Source organism: Prionailurus bengalensis, chromosome C2 (assembly GCF_016509475.1).
Source record: "Prionailurus bengalensis isolate Pbe53 chromosome C2, Fcat_Pben_1.1_paternal_pri, whole genome shotgun sequence".
NCBI lineage: Eukaryota > Metazoa > Chordata > Mammalia > Carnivora > Felidae > Prionailurus > Prionailurus bengalensis.
In genome coordinates, this window is record NC_057350.1 from 94,851,942 (window position 1) to 94,878,124 (window position 26,183).

At 41.7% G+C, this 26,183-nt stretch overlaps 1 protein-coding gene and 1 non-coding gene across 5 annotated transcripts in view; one reads left to right on the forward strand and one right to left on the reverse strand.

Moving 5' to 3' along the window:
- FNDC3B (fibronectin type III domain containing 3B) overlaps positions 1-18,368 on the reverse strand; it is a 363,538-nt gene extending 345,170 nt beyond the window's left edge. For 2 of the 4 annotated variants that reach the window (XM_043594896.1, XM_043594895.1), the window contains exon 1: positions 18,261-18,368. The gene's annotated coding sequence lies outside the window, so the exon portion shown is untranslated. Of the gene's footprint in view, positions 1-17,355; positions 17,663-18,260 lie in introns of those variants that run through there. The other 2 variants (XM_043594893.1, XM_043594897.1) reach the window with 2 other exon arrangements.
- A 7,339-nt stretch (positions 18,369-25,707) lies between these two features.
- LOC122492468 lies at positions 25,708-25,811 on the forward strand. The gene has a single exon (XR_006299655.1). It is a non-coding gene; the product is annotated as a U6 spliceosomal RNA (small nuclear RNA).
- The last annotated feature ends 372 nt before the right edge of the window (positions 25,812-26,183 follow it).

Consider the following 26,183-nt stretch of genomic DNA (forward strand, 5'->3'; position numbering starts at 1 on the left):
CACCACCTTTCACTTTTTCTTTAAGATTTTATTTTTAAGCAACCTCTATAACCAACATGGGGCTCAAACTCACAAACCCGAGATCAAGAGTTGCACGCTCTACTGACTGAGCCGGTCAGGCACTCCCACCAGCTTTCATTACTTATGCAGAGGTTCGTTACAAAATTGAGTCATGAGAATCCTAAGAGAGAACATTCGAGAATTAAGTGTCAACTGGTTCACCATGAGGGTCCTCCTTTGAAGATGGAAGCCCATTGTGGAACATTAATAAGCAACAGTCAATTCGAGCCAAAGACCTCCCACAACAAACAGGAGCTGACTACCTGGCTAAATCTTCACATGCCTGCAAATCCAGATATGTATTCCCTAAAGATATAGGTCAAAAGATGCCTAACTGGTTTAAAACATTTCAAAATGAAGGTTCTCACTAACTACATCATTCAAAAGAACAGAGGAAGGAATATATGCTACATGGCTTCTATTTGTCTAAAAGTTTTATTTCACTAAGCTATAGATAAACATCCTTATATGCAATCATCCATCTAGTATCCTGGAAAAAATATCATTACGCTAAAGGTTAAGCAAGTTTATATAGGCTATCAGCTGTAATGTTTTCAATGATTACTTTTCCACGGCAAAACACGAACTGCGTTACTGATTAAGAAAAATAAACAATAACGCCTAACTTGTATCTCTGCCCTGATTTCTTGCCAAACTTAAATACAGCAGATGTATTTCCAATAAACGGGTTAGACAATCTACAACAAATTCTAGCTAGGTGGTCAATAATCCATACAACCACTTCAAACCTAAATGCCTAATCATGAAAACAATTTTTCAGCTCGAAATGTTCAACTCCCACACACTCTCTGAATATCAGATGAAATTCTCAGTCATTTAACTCTATTTTTACATGTCAGTTTCAAACGTCCCATGCCATAGGGTGCAATTAGTGTCAGGAATCCAAAGAACTAATCTCAAGAGTCATCAAAAAAAAAAAAAAAAAAAACCCTGGGAGAGTCTATGGCTCCTATGGAAAAAGCTAACAGAAAGCCATGTTTCTTTTACAAATGAAATTACAAATATGGATTTTAAAAATGTCCCCCAGATATGTTCTACAGCATGATACTGCCAAAATGTGCTTTACAAAACACACATACAAGCTATACGTACTACAATTACCATGAAAGAATCCCCTGCTTTGCTTATTCTTGCGCATAATTGTAGTGACAAATGAATGAGGAAAATAAATGTTATGAAAAATGCTGGTATTGATGACAACCAGCAGCAAAATGTTAGGAGCCAAAGAGTCACCACTGTAGGCGAACTGCTAAAAGGCTTTAGGAATTAAGACAAAGAGAGAGGACAACATTCAGAAAAGCTCCCTTGGTTCCCTGTTCTCTTCTTATAAAGATGTTACAAACTCCTTTCTCACAGATTGTTTCAGGAAGCAAAGAAAAAGCTGTAGGTATAGTCGATAACAAACATGATGACCTTCAATTATAGTGCTTCAGCTCTGGAACGCAAGAAGTTAGTTCTGTTGTACATGAACTACACATCCATTCAAGTAGAATGATTTCTTTTACCTCCTCTGGACGCAAAGCCTGACACATCTCCTTCTTCTAGCGCTGGCTACTCCTGATGTTAAGGAAGTCCCTTCAACTTACGACCTTCCTTTCACCACGTGTTTCTGGGAAAATCCAATTGCTTTTGAATGTCTTAGAAGAATGAATTATATGGGACGCCTGGGTGGCTCAGTCAGTTAAGCATCCTGATTTTGGCTCAGGTCGTGATCCCAGGGTCATGGGATCGAGCCCTGCGTTGGGCTTCACACTGAGCCTGGAGTCTGCTTGGAATTCTCTCGCCCTCTGCCCCTCAACCTCCCACCCTGCTCATACTTCCACTCGCTCTCAAATAAATACGTAACTATATAAAAGAACGAATTATATACCAACTGAGAATCTGTAATAGAACACGCCAAAAGAGCAAATATCACAATAGCGATAAAGATCTTCTGCCTTATTTTAAAAAAAGATATAGGAGGGACATCAACTTGGTAAACAAATAAAAATCATCTTTTAAAAGATCTTCTAAAAACCAAAGACACAAAAGAAGTCGTGGAAACCAAGTGAGCTGTGAGATTAGGAAATGTAACTCTGAAAGGCAGTATGACTAGGATGTGCAGGGACAGGCTCACATATTTTCTCTGTAACATTAACTAATACCAACTTTGTCTTCTTGTTGCTGAAACCACAAAGTAATTGATTGCCCTAATGAATAAACAGATTTTCCTCAACATGAATGTTGCCTTTGAAAAGCAAATTTATCTTCTGAAAGAAAGCTGTGACAAAGCCTTCCTTCAAGCAAGTTTCCAACAGCCAGTGGGAGATGTGAGAGACTGGGCAGTCTGCAAACCTGTAGTGAACAGTCTAGAAGGGAGCAAGTTCTGACACTATTCAGAAAGCTTTTCTAGGCACCTAACTTGCAGAAATCCATTCATGATTTCAGTGTGGATAAGGGCCAAATGTCCCTACAACTGAGATTAAGAATATCAAGTATTTTTTTTTTTCCCCATGACACTGTTCTTCTCCCAGCCCAACAGTCAACTTGTATGCTGCATTGTATGATTTTTTTTTTTTCCTCTCCCCGCAAGTTAGAAAATTTAATTTTCTTCGTTTCCAGCCAGGGGCCACTCAAACAAATCTAATGGGTGTAGACAGCATTTCCTGCCTACTGTAAGAAAATAATAGGATTGCCATTATTAACATGGCCTGAGGCATGCACTGAGGTGGGGCACTGAAGAAACTGACCTTTAATTTTCATCAGTTAGCCTACACCGACTGCCTGGTTTTTGTTTTTGTTTTTCTAATAAAGGTGAAGGTTATTTTTTTTCTCCAACACGAAGGTCTAACACTGGCTCATTCACTCTCATGGAGCAAGCCAGGCTCTAATCCCTATTATCCTTTCCATTCAACGGTGTTTATGTCTAGAAAAACCGTGCCGGTACACAACCAGCTAAAACTCAGTTTTGTTTTTCTTCTCTTCCTTGGTTGGACCTAGGCTTCCAATCTGTAAGAAGTTGGTGAGGTTTAGGTTCTGCCAAAACAGAGAAAACTATTCACGGACACTCCGCCAAATAAAGAAATGAGCATTCCCAAGAATGAGCGGCAAGGGTGGCTAAGATTTCCAGAAATACTTCAAGGTCTCAACCTGCAGGGCACTGTTCCCCAGCAGTGGCAGTGTGATGCCATTACAGAGGTGAGGGACACCGTCTGAGGCGCTGACCCAGAGATGAAAGGCAGGTCTGGGGAGCCCCATGGTTTCACCCACCGATATCAAGGCCTGATCTTCTCTCTTAAAAATGGTTGGAACAACATCCACAAGAAAAGGGAGAGGGAATGAGAGGGAGGGACTCTGCTTTATTACAACTCCCCTTTGATCCTAGACTTTAGGAGAGGAAGCAGAGCTGTCATAGCTCTACTTAAAAAGGGACAACCTCTCTTTGAGGGGGCAGGGAGGAAGAAAAACACTGGTAGGAGCACATGTAATAATTAAGTACTGACTGGCGTTCAGACATGCTTCTTTCTCCCCCAAAGGGCTTCTTACATATATTATTTCATTTTATGCCCGCATCACCTTACTAAGGCAAGCAAATTAATGTATGGCTTTGGAGAGGAGATACAAAGCTGTCCCATAAACAAGGATACTCAAGGAGTCAGTGGCAAGACCAAGAGAAAAATCAATGGCTTATATTCATATCCACCTAAAATAACTGGGAACACTTTTAAAATAACGATCATCCTATTAAGAAGTATGTCCAAGAGTTAAACGACTGTAGTCAGTGAATAAAATAAAACAGCAGCCATCACTTGCTAAGCCCTGGCTCCAAGCTCTGTGCCAAGCCAGAGAGTCCTAACAATTCCTGTTCAAAAAGCCACTGAGACTGAGTAACTTAATCAAAGTCAGACTTTGCAATCTGCAGTGGGGTCTCATTCCCCAGAGCACACGGGTTCAGTCATTCCTCGACAAATGACAATTAAGGATTCACCTTTTACCAAAAACATGAATTCCAAATGAAATGAGTAGTTTCCCATGTCCTGCCAACACAGAAATCGTGTGGAGAATCTGCTTTTACAGACAGCAGCTCAACAATTCCCAAGGAGAATGATTTCTCTTGAACCTTAAAAGAGGTTTCCTTTTCATCTAACCTACCTTGCAATTAAACTTTCTAGAAAATCATTCTATGCTTTTTCATGAAAAATATTATGAAAGCTATTTCTTGAAACCTGATGTTGAAGGCACACAAATACAGCAACCTGTGTTATAAACAAAAAAAAAAAAAGGTTCTCCATTCACCTGCCAAGCAGAACGTCTGACAGTAAAACTGTCCCTCTACTGAACTCATGGATGACTCAGTGGAAACCAGAATGTGGAAAACTTGCCACCCCACATGAAATATAATAGGAACAAACTCGCTCACCTTTGTGGGGCTACATCCTTCCCAAACCCTGGCCTCATCTCTTCAGGCCTACAATCCCTGCTTCTCACAAAAAGCGAAGAATAAAATCTTTCAAGACTTGCAAGTTCATGGCAAACACCTGGGACCCCGAATTATTCCAAATGAAATGAAGCTAAGGGGACCTAGTAGAGAAATGTATTCGAATCCTTAATTCTCTCTCCTTTTAACCAGCTACTAAGCCCTGGTAGGTCTGAACAAACTTCTGAGAACACCAAACTAAACTGAGAGGATCAGAAAGCGAAACAGAAATAGGAAGTGGCATTGTTTCCATGTGTAAATTTAATAGAACAAGCAGCAGGCAAAATCTAAAAAAGACAGGTTTTAAAATTCTTCAGACAGTTACAGGTATCATCAAGATGCAATGAAAGCCACGGCCCAGTAATCACACAGCAGGATTAAAATATGTCAAAATCAGACAGACCTGGAAATAACTGGGTTTCTTCACTAATGAAGAAATTTTAAGTTAAATGAAGATACCTGTTGCTAGTTAAAGCCTGAAGTAAAATACAAGCCTTTCAAGTTGCTACTCATTTCTTCTCCCTCCTCCTTGAAAAAAACAAAAAACAAAAACCAAAAACAAGAACAAAAAAAAAAAGAGCATTTTAACAATTAAACTTACTTCCTAAGAGGCTCAAAACTACAGACTGTATAATTTCTTCGAACAGGAGTCTACATACATGGGCGAGTTGTAGGATCCCTTCACCCAAAATTCAGTAAATTTCCACCTTTTGGGTGACGGTGGCAAAGGTGCACAAGGGCTGGACAGAAGAGGAGGGTCCAAGCAATTTAAAACAAAAATAAGGAAAAAAGATGTCCAAATCCTAAAATAAACACATTCCTTTTTTTAATAGCTGCTTTAAACTGTTCTCTTCGAACCCTAAGGTATAAAATAGGTTTTTAAAAGTAAGTATTCTTGTTAGTTGCAGCCATGGTAATCTGTGTGTGAGCACCTGCCGTCAGCAAGCCTGAGAGTTGGGCTAAGACCGAGGCTTCCCAGCCTCCAGCTTTCCAAAGAGGAGGGCACTCAGGCAGCCCAGCTTGGGGCAGTACTTCTCCGGACGGTTTCCCATTCACAGCCTCCCTCCTGGGCCAAAGAGAAACAAGAAAAGGTTCAAAGAGCCCTCCCCGTTCTGTGGCAACACACGCCCCAGAGAAGCACACGGCTCCTTTGGGGCCGGGGAGCATTTCCGGGAAGGAGCAAGAAGTATTTGGATGAGACAGCCTGAGAGCTCCATCATTAATTAGCCTCTTAGCCCGCACAGCCCCACACAAGGAATGAAAGAAAGCAAGTCGGGCCCCACTTCAGAGCCTTGTCCTGAACTCACCTCAGTGAGCTCACTTTCTAAAGATGGAGTAGAGAACTAAAGGATTTCTAACAAAGGAAGCATTTAGGGATGCCAGCTCCCCAGGTTTAGCCTGGGCCGTCTGGGAAAGCACAGGGCTCCTCTGAATCCTGAGGTCACCTTTCATTAACCACAGGGGCTGCTGCTTTGAGCTCAGAGATGAGGCTCGCTCTAGTCAGTTCTGTGCTGGTCCCATCCCTGTGGTGGCCTCCGGAGCAACCCAAACACCACAAACTACTAGCCTCCAAAGGAGAGAAAGGGTTAGTATTCGGAGAAGCAGGCTCTGCTTTTCCAGGTGCAAATTAGAAGCACAGGATCTTGCTCTGTGCAAAGTAACTTACATGAAAGGCTTCAAGGAGAGGGATGCAAGTAAGATGAGCAAAACTGAACCACCACTCAGTGAAAAACCTCTCAGTTTCTCAGACGTCCGAATAAGACAAAAACTTCACTACCATTTCCTAGCCCACTGCTCTAGATTTTTCCCATTCACTACATTGAGTTTCTTATATATTACTTTCTACCAAGTATAATTTTCTTCTCTGGTTTCTCTCATCCTAGGGTTAAGTTGCTATTACAGAAAACAATTTAGGAAAATCTCTCTCTTGGGAAACATCCAGAATATCATAATTGTTTCAAAAATAAATTTTAGGCTTCTGGGCAATAGACAAGTTCAGCACATGGAAGGCCTTCAACTAACACTTGGCTTTAGAACCCAGCTTGCTACATTGGAAACACAACTGGACGTTATTCCAAGTCGGAGATACAAATAAGATATTTCATGTAAACTACTGAGAAGCAGTGTAATGAAGCTGAAAAAAGTTCTGGGATCAGTCTAGGTGATATTCTTAACCTTCTCGAACATGCCTTCTAATCTTCAATTCACTTACCATTTCTAGGGCACCTGGTATGCACCAGCTTCTGCTGTAGATACTGGTAACACATACAGAAAAACAAAATAATATCTACCTTCCAGGGCTAGTTTTCTTAATATGGCGCGCATATATATATATATATATATATATATCTGTATGGAAATGCCTGGCATGTGGTAGGTGCTTCACAATTGCTGGTCACTACTATTATATTCCACGTCTGACTTGTGGTCACAGAGTGTAAGTTTAGCGCACAAATGACAAGTGTCCTAAGCCAGTTTCTATATAAAACTGCCAAGAGCTGGTTATTGTTTTACCCTAAAGAATATGAGGATAGGGGGAGCCTGCGTGGCTCAGTCAGTTAAGTGTCCAACTCTTGATTTCAGCTCATCTCATGGTTCGTCGGATCAAGCCCCGCATCAGGCTCTCTGCACTGACAGCACAGAGCCTGCTTGGGATTCTCTCTCTCCCTCGCTCTGCCTCTCTCTTTCTCAAAATAAATAAATAAAATTTTTTTTTAATAATAATAAAATAAAGACTCCCAGATCCCACCCCAGACACAATGAATAAAAGCTCCTTTGCACCATCCACCCCACTCATGCTATAATACTTTAAAAGATTCTTCTCTTCTCCAGTATACTTTAATTCCACCTAAAATAGCTGAGGCCATTCTCCTCAAATTTCCATGACATGCTCTTTGACCCTTTCTCCATGGCTTAGTTTTACACCAAATACTTTGGCCACTAGTCTAGCAGAATCAACTACCTCAGCTGGGCCCCCAATATCTTAGCAAGGCACATTTTGTTTTTTTTTCTATCCTTTCATGTCACCCTTCTAGAATGTCCCTGTAAATTGGTCATTTTAAACTACCACAAATCCCTGAAAAGTTACCTTTTTCATAAAATAACTTTTAAGTTTTTATTTTGAGAGAGACAGCACAAGCAGGGCAGGGGCAAAGAGAGAGGGAGAATCCCAAGCAGGCTCTACCAGGGCAGAGCCCCACAAAGGGCTTGAACCTGTGAACAGTGGGATCACAACCTGAGCCAAATTAAGAGTCAGTTGCCCAACCGACTGAGCCACCAGGTGTCCCATAAAATAAATTTCTTAATTTATAATTCCCAAACTGAGTCCCAATAGATAGGCAAAATATATACAATCAAGGACCACATTTTTAGGGAATAGAAATAGAAGCTGTTTGTTAAAAATTTTCAAAATCCATTAGTAATCTAATATAGATATGAAAAAGCTCACGTATTCTCTGGAAAACCCTTATTTACATATTTTTTTCTTTTTTTCCTCTTTTTTTTTTTTTTTTTTTTTTTTTACCATAAACTCTACATCCAACACGGGGTTCAAATTCATGATCCCCAGATTAAGAGTTACATGCTCTATGGACTGAGCCAGCCAGGCACCCCTTTCATTTCTTTAAAATAGTAATAAATGAAAAGCCAGGCTTGCACTGAAGGTGACTCATGCCTTTGTTTTGTTTAAATATTATATCTCTACTATGAGAAAAAAATCAGGAACACTGTTGGAAACACAAAAATGTCCACAATATGGCCCATGCTTCAAAGAGGTCCACGTCAGTAGAACAAATACTGACTGAGCACCTGAGATAATGCACCAGGTTTAAATGGCACATTCAACCTGGGAATTCATCCATTCAACCATCCAAGGAACATTTACTATGCACTCACCACGAACAACCCTAAGTTAAATCAGTAATCATCCTCACATTCAAGTAAGGGTGACAAGGAGACAACCAGACAGCACGGAAAAGGACAAGTGTTCTAAAAAGTACAGGTAAAGGGAGAGAAGAATTTAAAGAAAATACAAAGTACCTAAAATGATGGTTCTGGAATGGAATGAGGCTATGCAAAATGGAATGGGACATTCTTTTCTTTTGAGTAGGCCGAAATCAATGATGAGCACTCTGCAAACACGTTATAATTCTTTATATCTCCACTAGATGTAAAGACACCATGACTCTCAGTACCTTTTGGTATCAGTTGGTAATGATAGTTACCTCTAGAGTAATTAGTGGGCCATGAAAATGGCCTGCTATGGTATGAATACTATTTAAATACACAGCAGAGAAAATACAGTATACCCGTAGAGAGGGCACAGCGCACATACACTACCACCATACCTTTGCAACTTTACACTGTTTTTTCCAGGAGTTCAGGAATTAACGAACTATCAGGGACAATAAATACTTTTTTCTAATTACATATGCGTGTAATTAAAGTAATGTAATCTTCCCTAGAGCTTACTTGTATATGAACTTAAACCTTCCCGTCTGAATTTTTTGTATCTTCAGTATTCCTAGCATGCACTTCACATCTGATGTTTAAGCTTTGTACTTTATCACTTAATGAAAAATCCCACCACCTTTTTCTAAGTGACCTACCCAAACCCAACACCAGTTATCTCAGAAGGAAAACAAAACAAAAAACAAACCACCAACGCTCAGGGTGCAGTAACGACTACAAAATTTTTAGCTGCTAGAGACAAGTTCAGATGCATAAAACAGAATACTACATGCTTTTCTTTCACTCTATCCCTTCCAACAGGGTTTAGTCTAAGGAACTGAAGAATGTTAGCACCTAAACACTTCCAACATGAGTACTGAGATGACTTAGGCCGTTTCTTTAAGTGGAAATCAAACTTCTTCCTAAAGTACTGAAGATGACCAAATGGAATAAAAAATATGACAGGTCTAATTGTACATCCCTGGTTTTTAGATGACTCACAGTGAAATTCGGGATAGACTACCTTTATGTGCCTCTCCATAGTCTGTGGATGTTAATAATCTGATTCATCTTAATATTAAAATGTCTTTTTGTGTTCCCCTCCAGAGATCTACTACTTTTGAAATAGCTTCTTAAATTCAAGTCAGTTAATCAAATGAGGACTCTCCGAACTCTAAAAATGGCCTAGGGAAATCTCCCTTTAGAATGCAATCGGAGGAAGAAAAGGAAAAAAACAAAAACAAAAACACCGCATGCCAGCATGAAGGTAGACCAAGGGGGGGCAAAGCGAGACAAACTGAGATGGTATGGAATAAATCTCCTTCATTATTTTTTTTTTTATTGTAGTAAAACACACAAAACAAAACATCGAACATTTTGAGCACTTTTCAGCATACAATTCAGCGGCGCTGAGCACATTCACAATGTTGTACAACCATGACCATGATTTGCTTCTAAAACTTTTTCATCATCTCAAACAGAAACTCTATACCCATTAAACTATAACTCCTATTCCCCCTCCCGATAGTCCTAGTAATCTCTGTTCTACTCTGTGACTATGAATTTACCTATTCTAGGTACTTGGAAATACACAGTATTTGTCCTTTTGTGTCCGGCTTATTTCACTTAGCATGATGTTTTCAAGTTTCATCCATGCTATACAATGTATAGGAATTCCAATATTTTTTAGGGCTGAATAATATTCCATTGTATATATCTACCACACTTTATCCATTCATCTGTGAATGGACACTGGGTTGTTTCCATCTTTCAGATATTGTAAACACTGCTGCCATAAACACTGGTGTGCAAGCATCTGTTTGAGTCACTGCCTTCAATTATTTGGGGTACATACCTAAGAAAAGAACTGCTAGGTAATTCTGTACTTAATTTTTTAAGAAACCACAAAACTCTTACCTTCTACGTTCTCAACAGCAATACACTAGGGTTCTGATTCAATGTATGTTTAAGTATTTTCTGATTCACTAATTCAGAATGTTTATTTCTGTAACTCTAAATCGGAATGATTTTTCCTGAGACAAGAAAAACCACAGAAGAAATATCCAAAGACTTAGTATTTTCCTCCTAAACAATTTAAACAATGGGAGATACAGAATGTATCATAACAAAAACTTTGTTAATATAAAAGGAAGCATAATATCCTAAAAAATATCTTCAGCATCCCACACATACAATTTGTAATGTAAAAACAGGTCAATCTGACCCCTAAAAAGTCACATACTAAAAAATTTCATTGTCTGAATAAATGGATGCAAATATACTGAGATATTTTCAAAGAAATTTACTCTTCTTACCGGTCAGTTCATTCAGCACCTGCAATGAAACTGTCCAGGAAGGTCTTGCTTTAGTAAAAGCAAAGGAGAAGGGTGTGTGATGAGTTTATTTAAATACTACTTGCATGACTTTCCCCAAGTCCGCCCCAACAGCAGAGGCAGGAGAGATGGGCAACTAAAAGCAATAATGATGTTCTTAAACCTTTAACACCTGCTCTCACCAATCTGCCATCAAGTGCTTACAGGTGGTAAAAGAAATTAACAAGTAGCAAAGCAAATGTCAACAGAAAAACTCCAAAACCCAATGAAGAGGCATAGTTGGAGTCTATTGGTGGGGGCAGGGTGAGATAGATATTTACTTGTTGTTGTGATTTACTCTGCATCCAGAAATACATTTCTAACTTTTGCTGGTAAACTGTTCCTAGAAGGGGATGGCATTGGGTAAATCAACAATGTTAAAGGGCTCCTGCGAGATTCTCCGTCAAAGTCCAGCAGTAGAACTAGCTTCAACCCTTAATGCAGTTTTGCACTGCTTTTAAGTAAACTGATTTTTCCAAAGTGCTTAAAAGTAGTTTGTTCTCCTAATTTGGTAAATATTCCCTCTGAAGATCTACTTAAACTTCTGTTACAGTAAAACCTTCTCATATAGAATAGGAAACCAAACTTCATCTTAGACCCGCCTGGATACTTGCAAATTCCTAATTAGTTACATCAAGAACAATGGAGTTATTTTTAATAGAGATCCCTTCACATGTTGTGGAGAATCTGAGTCCCGTAAAAGTAAATTAAATCAAGCTATTTCCTGGGATATTTCCTGAAGATTTTGGAATCTTCAATTACTTCTCAAACATAAGACATTTGCTCATACATAAAGACAATTTTCTAGACAATTATTTCAACAGAAAGCTTTTCACAATTGAAGACTATGAGTTAGTATTAAACCAACTTAGTTTAGGTAAATTTTTCTGATTGGTTGCCTTTATAAAAATCTTCATCTTCCAGAGTCAAAACGGGGATGTATCAGAAGCCTTAAGCTCGGATATAAATTTAGTTTTAAACATAGCCTGTAAGCACTCCAATTTTAACACTTCTCAAATTTCAGAAAGGATTAAAGAACTGAAGTTGCCACCATCCTGCCCTAGGAGTTTGGTGGCAGACACGGTTCTCTACACAACATTCCAAAAATATGAGCAAAATACCCCTTCTCTTGTAAGTTAATAAAAAATGCTTTGCATTTGCCCCAAACAAGTCAGAAGAGAGTAGAATATTACATTAACAAAGAATCTAGTCTAGAACTCAATACATGCCTTCTGAGTCAACAAACAAGTGAATGAAAGAAAATTAAATTTTAAAATCAAGCATAACCATATAATAGAAGGAATATTTAAAAACACTGATGCTTACTAGAATCTCAAATAATGCTAACTTCAGCTCGATCTCACTAAAATCTTCTCCCTCCAGTTGTTTAAAACTGACAAGCAGTTGTCATGATATCAAAGAAACAAAACATTAGGAGCCAATCCCTGAACCAACAGGGAGTATTGCCAAGGGCATCTCATCAGCCAAGGGCATTGCAAATTACAGTCCAGGAGTAACGGAATGCTAAACCTGCATAGCTCAACCCGGGACAAAAAAGATTCAAGGACCAATCCACTGTCAAAATGAGAAATACCCCACCTGTGGATGGTTAAACACCATGTCTATCTTACCCGATTTTCATTTGGTGGCTTAAAAACTTCCTGTCTCCCTATCTCCACCCCGAATCCTTCATATTTCTGGTCAACAAGGACCAATCCTTGCCCATAAACCTGAACCAAAAACACCACCACCACCACCACCCCGCCCCCCGCCGCTAAGCTTGTGACCAGGGGCTAGCCTCTTCTTAGCTCTACCCTGCAAAGTGCCCAAGGACCATCAATCGTGAGCCTGTTCTTCACCCCTACACAGACTTGCCTCTGTCTAACCACAAGGATTCAAGTATTTTCTGCCTCGCTGAAACACGTAACACCATACCATACTGTATAGTCTAAGGCAAAAAAGGATATATGTGTATACACGCTTATGAGTAGTTTCCTATTTTCAAAGGCATTCAGAGTCAACTATAGAACGATGCTTCTCCTCAAGCACTTAAATGCATTCCCCACAGCTGCAAGGATGAGAATTAAGGTTTGCTTGAACATGCCTTACCACAAAAAACTCATTTAATGGATTAACCTCATTAACATGAAGAAAAGGCAATTGTAAGTTCTAAAATGGGAATGCAGGTAAATTGCAAAAATCCCTCTACACTGAAAATATTCTCCTCCCCACCACCCCCCCCCCGCCCCCATTTCTCAGCGGTAATTACGGAAAGCTCAAATAATAGGCTTACTAAGATACTATACAATGACTAAAGCCCTGTGCCTCTATCATTCAGTATTGGAAGTTCCTCTAAAAGATTGCACTCTTTTCCCTGCCTCTTAAGAAAAACCCTGAACCACGCAAACTGGCATGCCACGTCAGCAATGCTAGCCAGCTATAGGCTACATCTAAGGAAAAACTTCCCCAAAACATGGAGCTGGGATGACTTATGTACAGTACAGTTTTTGAGAGGTCACAAATCAACTATTCTACTAGGGGAGGGAGAAAATGAACACAGCAATCTAAAGCTTTAAGCTTTATTTACTCATCAGAAAGGGGAAAATAAATCATTTTTCAAACTGTCCACGTGCAACGTGGACGTCCCTAAAAATGCGCAAATTAATAGAACAGGAACAGCTCAGTTTTAAACTTTGATATATAACAAACTATGGAGTTTGCATATGATTTCCCCAAATACTTTTCAATATACTGACTCATCAATCCCTTGGAACAACTATTTGGGGGAGGGGGGGATGACACATGACACGGATGAGATGTTTTCTCTTCATAATAAAATCGGGACACCTAAACACCTAAACTGAGAGAGGTTCAGAAGTTTATCAAAACACACAGCTAAAAAGTAAAGCAAGTCTTTGGCAGCGTAGATGTTCTGATTTCAAACTGATGCTCTGAAGCAGCCCTCACTAGACTTTCAAGATTTCTAATCTTTGCGCATTATTTGCCAATCTTTCAACATCTTTTATCTTTCAAGGTTTTAGTAAGTCTCCCATTTGTATTAGTGACTTGACATTCAACAAACGGAACCATGCATCATGAGTTAAACGGTGTTTCCTATATTGGTCATACTCACGAGAACACTGTAATCCTATTTATAACGTGGTCTTTATCCTGGTTCCTTGAAAATAACTGGGCTCCCAAGGGTCAGAAATGGGTATGAAAAGGGTGTTTCAGCTCTCTCAACAGTGTCATTAACTAATGACTTACCTGTGACTGAATTTACAAGTTTGAAAAGCTTGGAGGCCATGCAATTCACAGAACACTAACATGATACAGATCAACTTAGCGCTGATTTAGAAGTATAGGTCTTTCAGGATCATGTAATGCTCTAGCGTCGGGATAATGAACTGCAACCAATCCTGGGAAATAAGGTAACTACGAAAGGTACAACAGATTCAGATATATTTATACTGAACCTGGAAGTTACTTCTTTAAAAATCCTAACAAAAAGAGATGACTTTACCATTTGTCTTTTCCTGCAAGTAGTATGCCTCCCACACACAAAAGTATTCGACTACTGGACATTTATGTACAGAATCCAGATGAAGGCTTATTATTTAACATGAGTTGGAATTTTCATGATTTCATACAAAATCAAGAAAGTTGTTGAAATTCCTTCTGTTAAAAGAATTCTAAAGTGCAAACAGAAATAAATGAAACTCACTAATCAAAACACCACTTGACCATTTGCCACCAAGTGTTTCTGGAGGTTTATTTTCATCTTAAATATATTCTTCCCAATTCATAGATGAATCTAGTGTTTTATATCTGAATTTTATTCTTTGACAGTAAAGCAATGATTTTAATTCTTCAGCTTACATGTCTACCTACATAAGGAAAAGCGAATGATGGTTTCACTGTATTATTTACCTGACACTTATGCAGTCATATGAAAAGAATCACCCACTGAACTGGCAAACATGGCTATTAAGCGGGTCATTTTTTTTTTTTAACTCCCCATCAGTGACTTTTCATATTGCCTATTTACACTCCTTTATTACACTAAAATAACCAAAAAGGTCTGCCTTTTCAGCAATTCCTATAAACAATTATTTCAAGCAAACAAGAAAATGTCATTTAAAGTTCTGTCCATCAGTTTTAATTATGCTATGTAAGCATTTTTTTTAATGTGCTTATTTTATCCACTCCAGGTATAAAAGCAATACTGAGCTATCGCTAACTCAGCATTTAAATTCTACTAGAAGGTTGACTCTAAGCATCTTCTGGTGGTAAAAACACTGAACTAGATCTAAAAAGCAGTATGATCGAGTTAAATGTGAATGTATCTGGGAATCAGAAAAGTTCTACACTGTGATCTCCAATATGGTAACCACTTAGCCACAAGTAGCAGTTTAAAATAACTAAAAGTAAATATAATTTTTTTAAAAAGTAAATAAAATGTAAAACACAGTTCCTCGATTGCACTAGCCACATTTCAAAAGCACAAAAGCTAATGTGCCTGGTGGCTGCCATGCTGGACAACACAGCCATAGAGCTATTTCCATCATTAAAGAAAACCCTGCTGTTGGTAGCAATGTGATCTTACACAAGTCAGTTTCATTTCTGAGAACTTCAACACCCTTGTGTATAAAATGCTCATAACATCGCCTAAATGTAAAGATTGTTATTAGAACTTTAATGAGATAATGTATTTAAAAGCACAGTACAGAGGCCTTAGTACACATTAGATATTCAAGAAAGAGTAGTTATTAATATGATTCTACACTAGACTTTCGCCAAGGATGGCAACTGTCCTGGGCCTTGTCTTCCTAAACTGTAATGTTTGAGGAGTTCTTTTGGTTAACTTCTAAGGACACTATCAAATCCTTCCATAGTAAATTGAGTGTTAAGGAGAGCCATCACTTACTGAATAAATTACTACCTAGACTCCTAGAGCTTCCTAACCAATCCCAAGCATTCTTCCCAAAACCCCCAAAGACTGGGGCTCTCCAATAGTCCGCAAGTCTGATGGGAGCTATTTACAAAGTCTGTCCTAAAAGGTTACGGGAATATCTTTCTGGAACTGTATATACTGTAATTAGAAACTACAACCCCTATTCCATGATGATATCTTGCACTTATAACATCGCTTTTAAAAGAACATGATCTTTACAGATACATGTTTCTTTCTTAATATTTAAACCAAAACACTTTAAAAGCACATATGAGTTTAAACACAACTTTTTAATGATTTTTTTAAACCAGCTATGACTCATTCTTAGCCATTTGTGGGTGACCCTCTAAACAAAGTGAGAATTACACCTTCATGGGTGAGGTCCCCTTTGCAGGGCCAGAAACATGCCCAAAGACTTTACTCTCATTAACAGCTGTTCCCTGGGAACCAGGAAACTGAATGAACGCTGGGTCCACAAAGCCTGCCTCCAATGAGGGGGAACCAAGCCCCCCCCCCCCAAAAAAAGCACAAAACCAGGGCCACTGGCTGCCTTGGGTTCTGGACCTCTTCCCCCGTCCTGTCCAGGTCCCCAGAGTCACAGTTTTAGCCTGAGAGTGGAAAAGCAACTCAGGCAGTAGAAATCAGAACAGAGCGGTGCATTTTTGCCCAAGGCCTGTAGCCTCAAAAAAAAAAAAAAAAAAAGTGTTATTCCAGAGCAGATTCCTTTTCTTCCGGGTCTGTCTGCTCCCTCTGACTCTTTGCCCACAACCACAGTGCCTCCCCTTTCCCAATGCCCCACCTCTCTCCACGCTTTAAAAAAAAAAAAAAGTGGCTTATTCCTCTCCCTTAGTTTTTCCCTAGCAGGGCCTGGAAACTGGCGGAAATTCAAATCAAATTAGCTGCACATTAAAAAATAAACGGACAAGCAATCAAAGGGTGCCCACCCAACAAAAGACCTCGCCCGTTCCAAAATATGATTAAGCCTGGGTGTAAGAGGGGGAGGGAGACTAGAAACCGACGGGGATGGAGAGATAAAACGTGCGGATTGGGGGCCCCAGCGTCGGCTCATAGCGGCCCAATTCCAAATTTTGTTCCAAGGAAATGCTAGGCAGAAGAGAAAATAAAAAGTTGTAACTTTTAAAGAAGTCGCAAAACTGCACTGTCTGGATAATATGCCACTGCTTCCCTTCGTCTGGGATGGCAGGGTGGGAGTTGAGATTCGAAAAGCTCCAACTCCAATCACGCACTCCTGGAAGCCTCTCCGCCAACGGCGCCTCCAGGCGGCCCAGCCCAGTCTCCCGGGACACTGGGCCCCGTGCTCGGGCTCCCACGGGGCGCCCGGACCCGAACCTCTGGGAAAGTTCGCTGGCACAGCCCGAGGCCCCACTTTCCTCCCAGGGTGACAGGCCCTTCCCACGCTGGCCGGCCCCCGCCCCGCCGCGGGCACCAGACGGTCCGCGCGGCCCCTCCCGGCCGCCTCCGGGCGCGGATTCCGCCGCCCGCCCCACCCCCGGCCGGGGCGCCCCTCGGGGTGACCGACTGACCGGAGCTACGCTGGCCCACACACCGGGTCGCCCGCTCCTTCCCGCCGCGCCCCGTTCCCCCGCCCGATCTTCCAGCCGCTAGGCTCGCCGAGTCCGGCCGTGGCCGCCGGTTACCGCCCCCAGCCCGGGGGGAGCCCGGGGGGCAGGACGGGGAGGGAGGACGTGGCGCGCACGGAGGTGGCCAGCGGCGAGGCGGGGAGTGTCCTGGAGAGGCCCGGCCGGGGGCAGGGGGCCGGCTCGGCTCCCGGGGCTGCGGGCCCGGACCCTCCCCGCGAGCATCCCAGGGTCTGAGGTCCCGGCCCGCCCCCGCCCGGCGCGGAGAGGCGGCCCCAACTTCCAGCCCCACTTCGCACGCCCGCCCTCCTCCCTCCACCATATGGAAATCTACAGCCTCAGAAAGTGACACGTCGAAGATTCCTCGGCCTCTCCGCCCGCCCTCCCCCTCCCGGGCAGCGTTCCTGCCGCGGAGATTCCGGGAGGGGGAGCAGATTCCTCGGACAGAATCTGCTGGGAAGGATGGGGAGGGCGAGGGGGGGAGGGAGAGCCCAGGAGCCACTGCCCAGATTTTTTTTCATCAAGAAGAATCTACCCGCTTCTTTCCCTCCTCCAAACCCAGGCAAGCTGGGGCGACGGGAGGGGGGGCCAGAGCCCAGCAAGATGCGGCCCCAAAGTGGAGACCAGCCCCCTCCCGGGCCCCGTGTTCCCGGGGTGCCCAGGCGAGCGCGGGGCGCCCTAGCACTCTGGCGCCAAGTTTTCCCCGGGAAGCCCGGCGCGCCCGGAGCGCTCCGGGACAGGATCGCACTCCCGCGGACTCCGCGTCCGGCCGGGGCTTTCCAGCGCGCGGGACCCGGCGGCCGAGGTGCGGGGTCCCGGTGCCTCCAGTCTGCAGATCTTGCACGCCTTACCTTCCCTCGGGCTGAAAAGCGGGGCTCCGGGCGCGCCACACACCGGGTCGCCCACGCCTTCCCAGCCGGTAGTCTCGAGGATCCCCGCTGCCCCTTCGCCGCTCCCGCCGCCGCCGCCGCCGCCGCCGCCGCCGCTCTCCTCCTCCTCCGGCCGCCGCCGCCGCTCAAATAACTACCAGGAGGGTTTGATGGGGGATTCCGCCATGTCAATGATGTCGGGACCACATGGGGATTTGGGGCCCGCCCACTGCCGTAAACTGCAGAGTAAAACCGCCACCACAATCTCAGCTCCGCAGGACTCTGGGAGCCTCCCGTGCGCCCCAGGCCTGCGCAACTGACGAGACACTCTTTGATTCAGTCAGACTAAAGAAGTCGGAGGCTTTGGGGAACTAGCAGCTCCTAAAACTCGAGGGCTGGCGTTCTGCAACAGATCACCAAACAGCAATATAAATGCAGTGTTTGCTGAGTAATAAGCAGAGCGAAGACTCTATGACGCTTTTTCATTTACACATCTATTAACTTTTTTTTAAATCCCCACAACCTCGTGAGCTATTTTGTCACTCCCTTGTCTATTTCCCACAGCACTTGTTCACACAACCAACATAGCATGAACAGATTTTATTATACCAAAGTTAAAATGTCTGTTTCCCCCTTTCAGTACTCATATGCGCTCACAAGGGCACTGATCCGTATTCATATCATATCTGTATTTCTGTCCTGTCAAACATAGCTGAGTGCATAATGGGACCCCTTAGATAACTGTTGAGTTTATATTAAGTAAATGTAACGTATTCCTCTTGTAGAGGCTCAAAGTGGTTAACAGATTGCATCCCATCCACCCCTCAAATTATCCAGGAGGGAAGAGGCAGTTTTCCCTGCCCTCTCTCCTCAGCTTCCCAGGTATTCTGAATAATGACGTTCGGCATCAACTAGCTGATAAAGTTATTGTACATAGCACTGTATTAAAGCCAGAAAAACATAAAAGAATACTGCAATGAAAAATGTTTTAAAAAGCTGTTGTAGCACTCAGATCTTAGCTCAGACATGTAGAGATGGGATATTATCACAATTGCCTATGAAGAAGGAGGAGGAGAGGGGAGCAGAAGGAGAAGAAAAGAAAGATGTGTCCAGATTTCATGTTAATGAGTTTTCTTGAACCTGGCAAAGAACTGAAATTTCAGGGCAAGCAACTAACCCCAGTCTTCTCAGTTTCTCTTGCCTGCTTTTACTTCCTTTTGCCAAGTCTTTCCTTCCACATGTGAATTTAACCTTCTGCCCTCTGAAGTTTGCCAATTTATCTACTCATTTCAATTCTTCCACATACTTTACGATTAATTTATTCAACAAACATGTATCAGGGGTACTTTATTCAAGGCACAATGCTAGGTTGATGCTGGGGATACAAAAATGATTAAGACCTGGGGTGCCTGGGTGGCTCAGTCAGTTAAACATCTGACTCTTGGTTTTGGCTCAGTGTTTGTGGGTTCAAACCCCACATCGGGCTCTCTGCGGACAGCACGGAGCCTGCCTGAAAATCTCTCTCTCCCTCTTTCTCTGCCCCTCCCCTACTCTCTGTCTCTCTCAAAAATAAATACATGAACTTAAAAAAAAGTTTCTTTAAATGAACAAGACCCAGTCAAGTGGAGGACATAAGCACTAGATTCAGAGCAATGTGAGAAGAACTAAAAAGAATTACAGAGTTTATGGGGACAAGAGCTATCAGACTGTGGGGAGGCGGGCAGTGATTTTAGCAGGAGCTCAAAGACAGACGACTGCATGATCTTAGGACAGTGATGAGGAAGAGGTATGCTCCAAACAAGTGACAGCACATGCACAAGGACAGAGGTGTGCTTCCAAGTCATGAGAGTTCAGCGGCACTGCAAGACCTGGCTCTGGGGGAAGCTGGAAAAGCTGAGACCAGAGCTGGAAGGGCGGTGGGGGGCACTGCGTTTTTTCTTTTCTTTCTTTCTTCCTTCCTTTCTTTCTTTCTTTCTTTCTTTCTTTCTTTCTTTCTTTCTTTCTTTTTCTTTTGTTCTTTCTTTCTTTCTTTCTTTCTTTCTTTTTCTTTTTTTTCCTTCCCAGGCAGGACTATCACCTAGGATTAGAACCATGTTTTTAGAAAGATGGCTTCAAGAGCCCCTTTGGAGACATTTGGCTGAAAGAAGCCAATAAGGACGGAGGGCCACGTTTGCCTAGATTCGTTATTATCTCACACATCCCCAAAATCAAATCGTAAATTCCAAAAAGAAAGGAGCTATTTCTCAGTATTCTGGTTTTTGGTTTTGGTTTGTGGGTGTGTATGCTTTTTTGGTCCTAAGTTCAGCAAGTGCTTGAATCCTATTTCTCCTCACACACTCCTGTTTCTCTCTTGATTTCAGTTATTTCTGCCCGTTTCTTCCACTAGACTGACTTCGTTCTAATTAAGAAGAATCAATATATAGAATACAATTGTAACTGTATGTTCATATACATGATCTCAGTGCTTCATTCATCTTCTTATCCCAGCACCTCATACCAGTTTCGGCACAGAAAGAAACCACAAGAAATGTTTGCAGAATGAGAGGAAGTATGGGGTAGGCAAAGGGCATGGAAATTATAATCACACAAAAGCCAATGATGATGGGCAAGTTATTAAAGTTCTCTGAGTCCTCTGTTAAACGTTTAAATAAATATTTATTTGTTAAATGGTGATTTGCCTTCTGTTAAAGTTGTAAGAATTAAAAGCCTCGAGCAGCCAATACTCAAATAAATATTGGTTTCTCTTTGAATGAATGAATGAATGAATGAATAGAACAGGAATTGGAAACTTCAAGGAAAAAGATGGACCTTCAAAAGGGCTCTCAGGGGCACCTGGGTGGTTCAGTCAGTTGAGCATCTGACCCTTGATTTCAGCTCAGGTCATGCTGACGGTGAGGAACGTGCTTGGGATTCTCTCTCTCTCCCCCTCTCTCTCAAAACAAATAAATAAACATTTTTTAAAATGTCAGAAGGGCTCTCAACTGTACGTTGAAGGGTTCAAATTGAATACAGTGAGGTTATAGACTCATGGAGTGATTGAAGTAGGTTTCAAAGCTGACTATTCTGGCAGCAGGATGCAGAAGGCTCTTGTCAGAAAGGCATGCCCTGAACCTACCCTGGATGGGAGATGATACAGGCTTAGGCCAGAGAGATGGTCTGCAGATGGGAAGGAGGGCCTGACTGCAAGGCAATGAGTCTTCCCATATGGTGTTGACAACCCAAGTCACCTGCCTCTCTAGGTCCTAAATTGTGGAACTGTAATCATAACTTTGCTCCAAAAGCATTTTAGAATTTGCTCAATTACAAAAATTAACATCCAAATGAAGATGCCTGGAAGATAAGGCCTGTATGAAAATATACAGACTTGTAAGCCTTTCTGTGTGTGTGTGTGTGTGTGTGTGTGTGTGTGTGTGTAGGCTTCACACTCAGCGCAGAGTCCTTTGTGGGAGTTGAACTCAAGCCCTTAGATCAAGTGTCTGACACGTAACTGACTGAGCCACCCAGGCACCCCAAGCCTTTATATTGTCCATGCAATATAGGCTGCGTCGCACTAAAAAAAAAAACAAAAAACAAAAAACAAAAACAAAGTGATACTCCCTGATTTCAAATACGTTATAGCAAAAGAAATGCAACTTTAACGTGTAAGAAAGCATGAGTTTTAAAACTAGCAATGAAAAAAAATCTTAAACCATGAAACCTCTGAACACCTTCTCTAAGTCTAGACTGTTGAAATTTAAACTTCTTTCTCAGAGATCACTACAGCCAGGAATACACAGTATCTAGAAGACCTAGTTAGGTTCCTGTCTCAATATCCTTCCTTTGCTAGATTCTTCCAGGCAGGCGCAGTCTTGCCCTCTAATCTTGAAACCCAATCTTGACCTTAGATAGAGGGCATTAACTCTTTGCCTTTACTTCTTGTTCTGATGTCCTGAGCCAGATCTGATACCAGTTTCAATATGAACATTGACAAAAAGCCAATTAATCCTGTTTGGATTACTCCGAATTTACTGGAGTACTAACTAGAGTAAAGGACAGCCAGCTCAGTCAATAACACAATCTAAGAGCAATACTTCAGCCTCAGTCAAACCCACTTTTCTAGAACAATGTTATAGCTTCACCATATATATATATATATAATATTTTATATAAATGTATATTTTATATTTTATATATATATATTTTGTAAAGTCACTTCAAACAAGAATATCCATTCCATAGTCATCAGAAACTATTCAGGTAGAAGCTGAATGAGTGCCAGGGCTCATGAAACCACAGGGTTGACAGGGAGTTAAAGGTTTTTGAGGTGCTCTTCCTCCCCGATCAGAATCTGTTTCCATGTCTGGGACAGCTAAGCACCCAGCTCAGCCCGAACGCCACCAGGAAGAGGGAAACGTTTCTTGCAGAGAATGCCTTTTATCAGCAACGCCAAATCTATACCAAGTCTTCTGACACCTGCCTCCTTGCCACTTTCCCCCAACGGTCCTGTTTCTGCCCTCTGGAGGCGGACAGAATAACAACAGTTGCCTTCCACATGACTTCCCTTCCAGTGAATTGACCATCCCTGTCACATGCTCCCTAAAGGTTCCCTTTTCCTGGATAATCATCTCAGACATGCTGAATTCTTATCTCATCACATGGCTTCCAGATCTCTCTCCTTCCCTTTCTCCTGCCACCACTGCTGGCCTACTTGTTCAACCTCTCCAAAAGATGAGTATCCAGATTCTGTTTACATTTCCCCCATCGTCAGAACACAACCACAGAGTGGTTTCCTGCTTCAATTTGGACAAAACGCTGTGTCAGTACAGGTTAATGTTGTGCTGATTTCCTTAGCTCCCTCCTCATCCCATTAAATCATTTTTTCCTTCCATGAAACTTGTCAAGTTGGCATACATTAGGAATGCAATTGATTTCATCTTACTTGACTTTGATTAATGTTAATTGCTTGACTAATTTTATTACATTTTATTTGTAAGTTTTATACTCACATTCCAGCCTACCTGGGCCTTTCTAGACATCGAGTCTTTCACCAAAAAACCTTTACCGGCTTTGTGACGTTAATAATTAGGACACCCATGCTTTCCATGTTGCCATCCAAGTCACTAACAGAAACATGAAACGAGACAAGGTCAAGGATGACCACTAGTAATTTTTCTCCAGTTGGAAGCAAATTTGAGGCAAAGTTATTTAAATAGCTATGAATCTGTCCATCACCCTGGCTTACCTGAACCACACCACCAGAGAGGAGCGGGTTGGTCTGACTCTTCCTCATTCATAGTCATTGTTAGCCCTCTTGCCCACTCTCATACCTGATTTACTCCTATGGTCACCTTCTCTTCATAAGAGGTCAAGAGCACAGCTGTGCTATATACTGTCTTCCTCAAACAAATTCAAAATTTTCCCTGGAGAGAAATACATGTAGGTAGAGATAAAGATAGAAGTGGAGATAGAGAGATATAGACTAGAGATAGAGAGAATGTGTCTTTCACAGAGAAAGGAAGCAAAAAACACAAACAAATAGTTTTATCTCAGCAACGTGCCTGAGATACAAACCAATTTGATCAAGTAAAAATTCTGAAATTGACCAGGAAGCAATGAGTTGAAAACGGAGTAACCTTTCTGCAGAGCCAATGGTGCCCATTCTGTTTGTGAAGGGTAGGATGTTATATTTGAAATCATCATTTCTAGTCTTTTATGTAGTTACCACAATATTTCTTTTAGTTCTTGGAAGCATACCCCTTGGTGCATTACATGTAATCCTGTGTCTCAGATCTTACTAGCAAGGGGGTAACATTTTGATCACATTAACATTAATAAACACCCTTTCTCTGACTCTGGCAGCCACCATTATTGTAGGATTGCTCACTCCCTTTGTACTCTTTCCAGTTCTTTCTAGAAGTTTCCTGTGAATTTAGAGCAAGTTCTTCAGGTTGCTTCAGTAACTTGTTCACTCAGCCAGGACAGCTAATATTGTACCTACCTCTGTGCTGAGCCCCCTGCTGTTGATAGAATTGTGGAAAGGGAACCCCGATTACCCCATAAGATCAGCACCACAGACTCACTTCCTCTCCCTTGACAAATTCAGTTAATCCTGGTCATCAGATAGAGGGTCCTTGGCTCCCAATATTTGATGATCTATAAATCATACTCTGTTTCCATGAATTTGGCTTTTTTTAGATTCCACATATAAGTGATAACGCACAATATTGGCCTTTCTCTGTCTGACTTATTTCACTTAGCATAATGCCCTCAAGTTCCATCCATGTTGTTGTAAACGGCAAGCTTTCTTTCTTTAAAAAAATTGTTTTTAGGGGCGCCTGGGTGGCGCAGTCGGTTAAGCGTCCGACTTCAGCCAGGTCACGATCTCACGGTCCGTGAGTTCGAGCCCCGCGTCGGGCTCTGGGCTGATGGCTCGGAGCCTGGAGCCTGTTTCCAATTCTGTGTCTCCCTCTCTCTCTGACCCTCTCCCGTTCATGCTCTGTCTCTCTCTGTCCCAAAAATAAAAAAATAAACGTTGGAAAAAAAAATTTTTTTTTAAAAATTATTTTTAAATGTTTATTTATTTTTGAGAGAGAGATGGAGAGCACACATGCAAGTGGGGCAGGGGCAGAGAGAGAGAGGGAGACTGAGGATCTGAATTGAAGTGTGCTGACAGCAGAGACACTGATGCGGGGCTGGAATTCACAAACCTTGAGATCATGACCTGAGCTGAAGTCGAATTCTTAACCAACTGAGCCACCCAGGCACCCCCTCTTTCTCTCTCTCTCTCTCTCTCTCTTGAATGTATGTTTGTTTGTTTGTTTGTTTGTTTATTTATTTATTTATTTATTTTGAGAGAGAGAGCTAGGGAGGGGCAGAGAGAGAGGGAGACACAGAATCCCAAGCAGACTCCACACTGTCAGTGCAGAGCCCAATCAATGCAGGTCTCGATCCCACAAACTGCAACATCATGACCTGAGCCAAAATCAAGAGTCAGATGCTTAACCGATCGAGCCACCCATGCACTCTGAGATTTCCTTCTTTCTAATGGCTGAATAATATTCCATTATCTTGATGAAGAAATAGGCTTTTTTATTTGACAATGAGAACAAAGCAATTTATTGAGGTTCCTTTTTCCCTTGGTTGCTAAGAAAGTCAAGGTAAGTTTTGTTCTCAACTACAGCAGTTATCCTTAGCCTAAAATTTCTGGTGAGACCATTATACCTCCCTCTTTATTACATGATTCATATTCACTTGATCTTTATTTTAATGAACCTATCTTATCTCTGTTTTATTTTATGCTGCTCTATCTTTATGGGAGATAAGTATATTATTTAGAACTCTTTGGTTTCAAGTGACAGGAAACTAATTCAAACTGTATTGGAGGTAAAAAAAATATTAGGTTTAGAATGAAAGAGCTTATTCTGAACCCATTTTGAAATTCCTGAACCAAGCACTAGCATTAACAGCACATATACCAAAATTGGAATGATATGGAGATTAGCATGGCCCCTGCACAAGGATGACACACAAATCCATGAAGCATTCCGTGAAATAAAATAAAATAAATTTTTAAAATAAAATTCCTGAACCAAAATAACACTAATACAAATGAAACTAACTGTAATTTTTTTTTAAGTCCACTTATTTATTTTGAGACAGAAAGAGAACACAAGCAGGGAAAAGGCAGAGAGAGAGAGAGGGAGAGAGAGAGAATCTCAAGCAGACTCCACGCTGTCAGTGCAGAGCCTGACTCAGAGCTCAATCCCACAAACCTTGAGATCATGACCTGAGCTAAGACGAAGAGTTGGACGCTTAGCTGACTGAGTCACCCAGGCGCCCTTGTAATCTTTTTTTTTTTCAAGTTTATTTATTTATTTTGAAAGAGAGAAAGTGAGCATGCATGGGCATGAGCAGGGGAAGGGCAGA